This window comes from Notolepis coatsorum (assembly GCF_963971535.1).
Source record: "Notolepis coatsorum genome assembly, chromosome: 5".
Lineage (NCBI taxonomy): Eukaryota > Metazoa > Chordata > Actinopteri > Aulopiformes > Paralepididae > Notolepis > Notolepis coatsorum.
The window spans coordinates 109,648,506-109,656,645 of NC_140169.1; the positions used below are offsets into that span (position 1 = coordinate 109,648,506).

General features: G+C 39.7%; 1 long non-coding RNA gene across 1 annotated transcript; it reads right to left on the reverse strand.

Moving 5' to 3' along the window:
* Positions 1–396: 396 nt before the first annotated feature.
* LOC311228777 lies at positions 397–4,192 on the reverse strand. Its single transcript, XR_014619690.1, has 5 exons — positions 4,036–4,192; positions 3,764–3,853; positions 1,607–1,696; positions 1,159–1,201; positions 397–876 (listed from the first exon to the last, which is right to left on the reverse strand). It is a non-coding gene; the product is annotated as an uncharacterized lncRNA (long non-coding RNA).
* Between the last annotated feature and the right edge of the window lie 3,948 nt (positions 4,193–8,140).

The following is an 8,140-nucleotide window of genomic DNA, read 5'->3' on the forward strand; positions in this document are numbered from 1 at the left end:
TAATAAGACACTTTTAACACAAATGAGCAGAATTAATGGTGATATTAATAATTTATTATTGAATACATGCATGCTGCACCAATTTGAGTATGTGAATTATTTTGATGAGCATATCAACCAACATTTTCACAAAAAACATTCAATCATTTTATTTGGGCTATTCTCTATACCTGATATAATAATAATTAATTAATACATATAACTTCATGAAATTCCCTGAGGTAGGATCAATGTTTTCCACACCATCATTGCTACTCGTCACTTAACGTGATGAACACAGAAGGTTTCCTCAAAGTATAGAAGACATGCTGGGTGTTTGTTTTGGCAGTGTATCTCTCCATCCTCTCATACTGTTTCCCTTTTATGCCAGATTGTGATGCACAGTTCACACAAGAAAAGGATGTCATGGGAATTCTTATATTCAGAGCTTCAGATAAACTATGAATACATTGTTCAGATTGAGATATGATTATAGCTATTTTCAAGATGTTTAAAATATATTTAGCCATTATTTCATTAAAAGGCTGAGTTTCTGATTTACAGTATATGCCAATATATATAAGCAATCTAACTTCGGAAACATACCAGTTCTCACCACTCACACAACTACAATTTACCACATACAGTGAATAACATTGGAGAGTATTAAACATTTTGTCTCAACTTCATGAAGCACAGCTTGATTATAGGCACACATGTAGAACATATTATATTTGATTTCAACTAAAGTCCCAGAGATGACTTTGTTAGGGTGCTGGTTCATGGTGCGGTTCTGATGGAAGCATATTCAGTGGGCTGGTCCTGAGGGTCTCTCACCCTCCCACTGCCAGGGGGAGGATTAATATCAGCATAGGTCACATCATCTGCACTCATATCCTAACACACACACACACACACACACACACACACACACACACACACACACACACACACACACACACACACACACACACACACACACACACACACACACACACACACACACACACACACAATATGACCAACACTAATGCTATAACATTAACATTAACACACACTCTTTCACAAAAGCATGTCCACAAGCATGCAAACTGTATAAAGGTGCTTTTGCTTTTGATGGTTAAAACATATCCTGATACGTTATATATATTTTGTATTCTTAAAATGTAATTAACTTACCACATCAGGGTAGGTTATGCTGAGTTAGCTGGCAGTTGCCTATCTGGAATACAACAGTGTAGGAACATAAAAATCTGCCACAAATGAATATAGACTATTATATTAAAATATTACAAATGTTCTAATTACTGTATTACCCCTGTAATCAACTGTGTGGGGTGATGTGGGTTATATCATATATGATGCAGGGGAATCTAAAATGTATTTCTGGTGCAGTTCAAAGTCTCTGTTATGCATTGTCTTGGTACGAGCCATATTTGACCAAAATAAAATAAAACAATAAATAAATAATCAAAAAGAGGATCTTGGAAAACAGGGGGTTAGATCATAAAGAGATTGACAATGACCTCCATTTAGTATTGAAGCAGTACAAATGTAAAATGTACTTTGTAATCATGTACGTTTGTGTATGTGTGCTTATTAAACTACTGCATATATGTATACTTACTTGCCACTCTGTTCACAACAACCAGTGCTGTCAGTTGAATCAACAACACACACCCGACTACACCCACAATGACCCAGCCCCGGATCATACCTGACAATACAATAGAATATACATAAAATGCAATACATTGAATTTGATGAAATTAAGTTGTATGACTTAAACTTGATGTCTTCTATGTCACTTAGACTTGATGTCTTAGACTTATTTAGAGGTAAAAGTCTGCACTCAAAAAGGTCAATATTCAGGTTGCTGGCAGATGTAATAAGTAATGCTACACCATGCATATCGCAGCCAGGCAAATTAACGTATAGTGAAATTAACTTAAGATGTGTCATGGGTGGACAAGGGTGTGTATGTCATATAATTGTCCTTATTCACACGCATTCTATATTACCTAAACATGGAAATTACCCTAAATGCAGGCAACTTATTTGTCATTCACCCTCAAGATGTTGAAATGGTCCACTTTGTCAACTTCAATGAAGAGTCTGTCTTCTATTCTGTTGTAATTTAACATCGGCCTGCAGAAAGCAAACAGACTCTCTATTAACTCAATGGACGCCACGCAGTTGAGCATTGTTTGTACTTACCACGCCGACGCTCTAAAGATAGGAATAAGTGGCGGTGTTTGTAGGGCTATAACTATATTCTATATTATAGCTATGGATACAATACTATGGCCCATTTGACATCGACTATCTATCGTTCAATATGTGCTAAAGAAAGAATTTTTTCATCCATACATTCCCGTTTTATACCGTGGTGAATATGCGTATAGTTTTAGAGTAATCCTGTCTACGCTATGCAGCAATACGTGCATTTCACTAAAGCCGTTTCTCGCCTGTACAGGCTACTATTTCAAAATCAGATCTATATTATCGGTATTATGTTTCATCATGAATGCATGAAAGGGTGGGGGGGGGGTAGTTTTTTGATGCTTTGATCGTCACCAACGGCACACATTGTGGGGTAATGTTACACACAAATGTTGTGATCGAAGTGAAGTCATGGTTGGATCACAGCAGGATATAGGCCTTACCTTCACTAGGATGTACCCCAAAAAGAATATTCCAATTATCTGATCGCGAGTCCCAGTATTGGTGTCAATCGTGTCACCAACATAATCCGCCACACATCATGCACCGGGAGCATTTCACCCTTCTTAATCCAATCAGGATAACCGCTCCCATTGCGCGACAAAGAAGAAAAAAAACTACCGGAGACTTTTGATCGACGCACAGGCCAAGATATAATGTTTCAAAGGGTGCTCGATACTGCCACCTTGGTGGATGCGGCCGGTATTGCACTTTGGCATTCTCAGGATGATTGTTAACCCAGAGTCCGTGTGCCTGTAATGAATGGAAATATCGAATAAAAGAAACAACGATGAAAACCCGACTATACTCGGGTCTGGCGCTGAACGGTTGGCGAGTTAACCCGACTTTACTCGGGCCTGCGCTGATTGAGTTAAAGTTTTGAAAAAGTGGACCATTTCACAAACTTCAGGGTTAATGTTTGACAAATGAGTGTAATTATGACATACTCGTCCAAGGGATCTTAAGTTTATCTCACTATGTTTATTTCCCCAGCTGTGATATGTAGCTAGCTTAGCATATAATTAAAGGTAGAATTTGTAATGTCGTCAATCAACATTTTTTGTTTTTGTCTGATGTGTGGATAGGAGTTGAGTGGGGATAGGGGAGGGGTTGCTATTGCTGGCCACGCCTCTGGCTCTGCCAAGAGACGTCTTGATATAGTTACAGTATAATAAGTTACTAAACTCCAACCCACACATCAGACCAAAACAGACAAAGTAAACAAAGCAAAAGACAAAGCAGGGTTATTTTGCCTAGAGGTTGCTGTTTGACAGCATTACATATTCTACCTTTAAATATTACAGCCAGGGACCAGTAAATATTCAGGCTACATTGTTTAAAAAAAGAAATCGATGTAAATAATACTACAGCACAAATAACATTTAGTTCTGCAGGCTTTCTTCAGCTTGCACACCTTTACCTCCTTGACTGAAATGGACCACTGGTCCGGCAAACCAAGGTCGTTTTTAATCATAGAAACCAGGTGAGTGTGATGCGCTTTATTCACAGACATGTCATCTCTAGTCTTTCTAGTCTTTTAGTCTTTTTAGATGGAACTCACCATTGTTTTGATTGTCTTCATTATTATTATTATCACCTCCATCATTACCAACACCTTTATAATCACCAATACAACACCCCTTGTTTACATCTGTAAAGATAAGATTTGACCAGTTATTTATTTTTAATTCAGGGAATGGACATGAGCATTCATTAAAATTAAGAATTTACTGAATTTGAATGTTTAGAGCTGTAAAGAGACGTCTTGATGAGTTCTCAGGAGCAAATATGTCAGTCTGTCTGTGCTGGACACAAGGGATACAATATGCATACCTGGGAGTCTATGAGGAAATGACACAGAGCTCATGACCTCTCCATCCTCAGTCACCTGGCATCTAAACTTCCGGTTGTTCTCCTTCTGAACAAACAGAGTGACATCACAACGAGACCTGCGTGTGATCGAGGTCTGCTGTTTTTCAGCACCTTCCTCCTCCACCCAGCTAACCTGGTGTCGCTTGTATAGACTTGTGTCACAATTCCCCTCATAGGTAAGCAGAGTACATTGCACCGATTGACCAGACCTCTGGGTTGACTCTGAGCTGGAGACTGAAAGAGAGAAAAATGTGATTACCGTTTGTGTCACAAATTCTTATTTTCTAATGATAGCTCTCTTATCATTAGATCAAAATCTTTCCACAAATCCATATAGGCAACGATGCATCTTTTCACTCTCCAAAGAACAGGTCCACGGAGGACACCATAGCCTGTGTGCTGCACACTGCTGGATCACACCTGGATAAGAGGCAGGGGAACTACGTGAGAATGCTGTTCATTGACAGCTCAGCATTCAACACCATAGTCCCCTCCAAGCTCGTCGTCAAGCTCAGAGACCTGGGCCTGAACTTCGACCTCTGCCAGTGAGTCTTGGACTTCCTGACAGGAAGACCCCAAGTCGTGAGAGCAGGTAATTGCACCTCCTCATCCATCACTCTCAACACAGGTGCCCCCAGGGCTGTGTTCTGAGCCCCCTCCTCTACTCGCTTTACACACGTGACTGTGTGGCAAAGCATAACACCAACATAATCATCAAGTTTTCTGACGACACAGCTGTGATGGGCTCTGCAAAACGACGAGAGGGCCTACCTGGGAGAGGTGGACAACCTGGCGATGTGGTGTCAGGAGAACAGCCTCTCCCTGAACGTCAGCAAAACTAATGAGATGATTGTGGATTTTAGGAGGTCGGGGCAAGGAACTATAGCCCCCTCAACATCTATGACGCAACGGTCAAGAGAGTGAACAATTTCAAGTACCGCAGAGTCCACATTATCCGAGGAGGGACCACACACATAGACACTGTAGTGAAGAAGGCACGGCACTGCCTCTACTTCCTTAGCCATCTAAGGAAGTTCAAACTGAGTCAGAAGATCTTAAAGATAGCTCGATCAGTCGAATGCACCATCGGAGGTGTGCTTCCCACTCTCCGGGACATTTACACCAGGCATTGCAGAGCCAAGGCTAAGAAAATAGTCAAAGACTCTAGCCTGACTCAGTGCTGTGGCCATGCAAGCGCTACCGGAGTCTCATGGCCAGCACTCAAAAGGAGCTTATATTCCCAGGCCATCAGGCTGCTCAATGTGGACTCTATGCAGTTACTAACTCATCCATTCTACATTCATTGCATACAACATCCACATGCACACACTCACCTTTAACATTCACACTTTTTACTTTTTTTTTTAACATTCACTTACTTTTTAAACATCACCATATTTGATTTATTTCTATCTCATTTTTGCATTTTGTACATTTTAGTTTTGTATATTGTATATTTTGTATAGTGTTTGGTCTTTATTCTTTTACCTTTTAGTTTTTACTGTATTAAGCACAATATCAGGAGGGTCATACAGAACCAAGCATTTCACTATAATGTACATGTACCTTATATTTGACAAATAAAACAAAACATGAACTTGAAACTTGAAATACTCACTACTGAGAAGAGACAGATGGATATTTGCCCTTTGTTGACAGCTATAGAGTCCAACATCTCCATGTGTAACATTTCTGATATGTAGAGAGCATGCAGAACCTACACTCAGTCTGTCTGCTGTTGACTGAGGGATATCTTTACGTCTCTGAGTCTCCCCATTGTTAACCGTGACAATTGTGACCACAACCTTTGTATTTAATCTGACAGATTGCCAAACAGTGGAAGAGCAGACTGGATCAAGGTCATCACCACATGGTAATATGACATCATCACCCACTCTTCCTAATGTGAGACCTTGTTGTCCTCTTGCATCTGTAAAAATGAAAAATCATTTTAATCATTCATAAATAAATGTTTAAAGTACTTTACAAAATAGGAAGTACGTCTAATTATACATTACTATAATTTTCTATTTGAAAACAAAGATCATGTGAAAGTCCTCCTAGCCTCCTACATCACATTTCTCTCATCCAGACATTGTCTCTCTCACCTGTATTGAAGAAGGTGAGCAGCATCAGCCCTGTAAGAATATAAAGCATCCTGAACACACTGTCAACTATTCTGTCAACCCTCTATAATGCCAATGAAGCTCTGTGTTGTTTATAGGTTTAGTTATCATTGGTACAGCAAGTCACCACTTCCTACATTTGCTAATATCCTGAGTCTACTGGTATGACCAGATATGGTGATGTGCACAAGACCCGTTCACACATTGATCGCATTGAATGATACATATGAAATGTATTGCTAAACTACTGAAAGTGTTTATTTAGACTTTTATTGAATGTGCATTTGTCTGAAAAATAACTTATTTTGTATGTCAATGAAGCTCATTTCTATCATCATTCTTCACAGTTTAGCCTCAAATGTAACTTAGTTCTATTATAACCTGTCTATTATGAGTTCTCAGGTATGTGATTGGTTACACATGACTAATTGTCAGTAGGTGCTGACAGACCCTGTGCTACACGTGTCATCTCAGTCCCTGGATATTGAATTTGTGCAAGATGGACTGTGGTCAATGAGCAAATACTTAAAGGCTCAATCTGTCATGTTTTTTGCTTTATTTCGCCTTTCTGTGAGGGACAGCTGTCTATTTCGTCTTCCTGTGAGGGATAGCTGTCAATCACTGGCCTCTGGTTAATTGCCTCATGGTAGGGCAGGTGTGTGGGCTTGATTGCACCTGATTCAGTGCAGCTGTGCCTATGGTAAAGTTGAGTCTATTTATGTTTGAATCTCGCAGTGAAGCTGCTTTCTCATTTCCTTTTGTGTTGGCTACCCTTCCGGCCAGGCTTTGCTATATTAAAGTGTAGCGCTGATCTCTGCCCTATTCAGCATTTAGCCTTTTTTCTGTAGCCATTCTGGTTTAGGCTACTGGCTAATTTTAGCACATTATTTTCTAGTAGCTGAGCCTTTTATGGTAGTGTTTCTTTTCAGTTTTCTTGTGTTTCTTTTGGAACGGTCTTTTGTCAACTACTGCACATAAACTAAATTTTTTGTTTGTTTTTTATATAAACTCTGTTATTAGGAGGTGCCTTTGTGGCTTATTTTGTTTTCTACAATACCTCTTTATCGAGTGTTGTCCAGTTTTTTGGACTTACTCACTGTGAGGCTTCCACCTGTAAAAGTTGTTTTTTGTTGTTTATTTCCCCCCTTCTCCTTAATTAGTTAGGGAATTTTAGCAAGATGTTTGGACCATCTGTGAAAAAATTTATTACCAATAGCTTTCTTCACCAAAGTGTTCCTATAATAGGTGTCTACTAACACCTCTCAATTTATTCAAACCCAAAGCCTCTGGGAAAATTCTGGAGAGCCAATCAAAGTTAAGGAGCCCAGGGGGCTTGGGCGAAAAATATGAAAAAAAAGAAAATCAAATATTAACGTGTGTGTACTAACTAGGGGTTTTCAGGGGTGCTGAATCTATTCCAACCATTAGTTTTGAGTAAAACTGGCTCCCTGGCCATAAAATATTGGTATACCCAGAGGGCTTGGGTGAAAAATATGAAAACCAAATATTAACTTGTGGGGTGTCTAACTAGTGTTTTTCAGGGCGCTGAATCTATTCCAACCATTTGTTTTTTAGTAAAAAACAGGCAGAGAGAGACCGAGGGAGGAGAGATATAGAAAACGGCCAACAAGATTAGTTTGCAACGTTTAAATTCCTCAAAAAAAAACTCTATAATTTCTCGAGTACCGATAGCAGTACCGATGACGTCGGAGCTTATAAATACTTCTGTCTTTTCTAATATAGTACCGGTTCCCATTTAGAACCGGGGTCCGGGGGTCATCCCTAGTAGGGACTGGTGCATAGCCTTCTTCTCCCAGTTTCCAGCCATAGTCCAGAACATCCAGTGATGGACTTTGTAGTAGAAGCCAGTCTCTGGTTTGGAGATATGCCCGGAGAGAATGTTGTGCTGCTGCTGCTGTAGTCGGGGGCAGTTTCTCAGG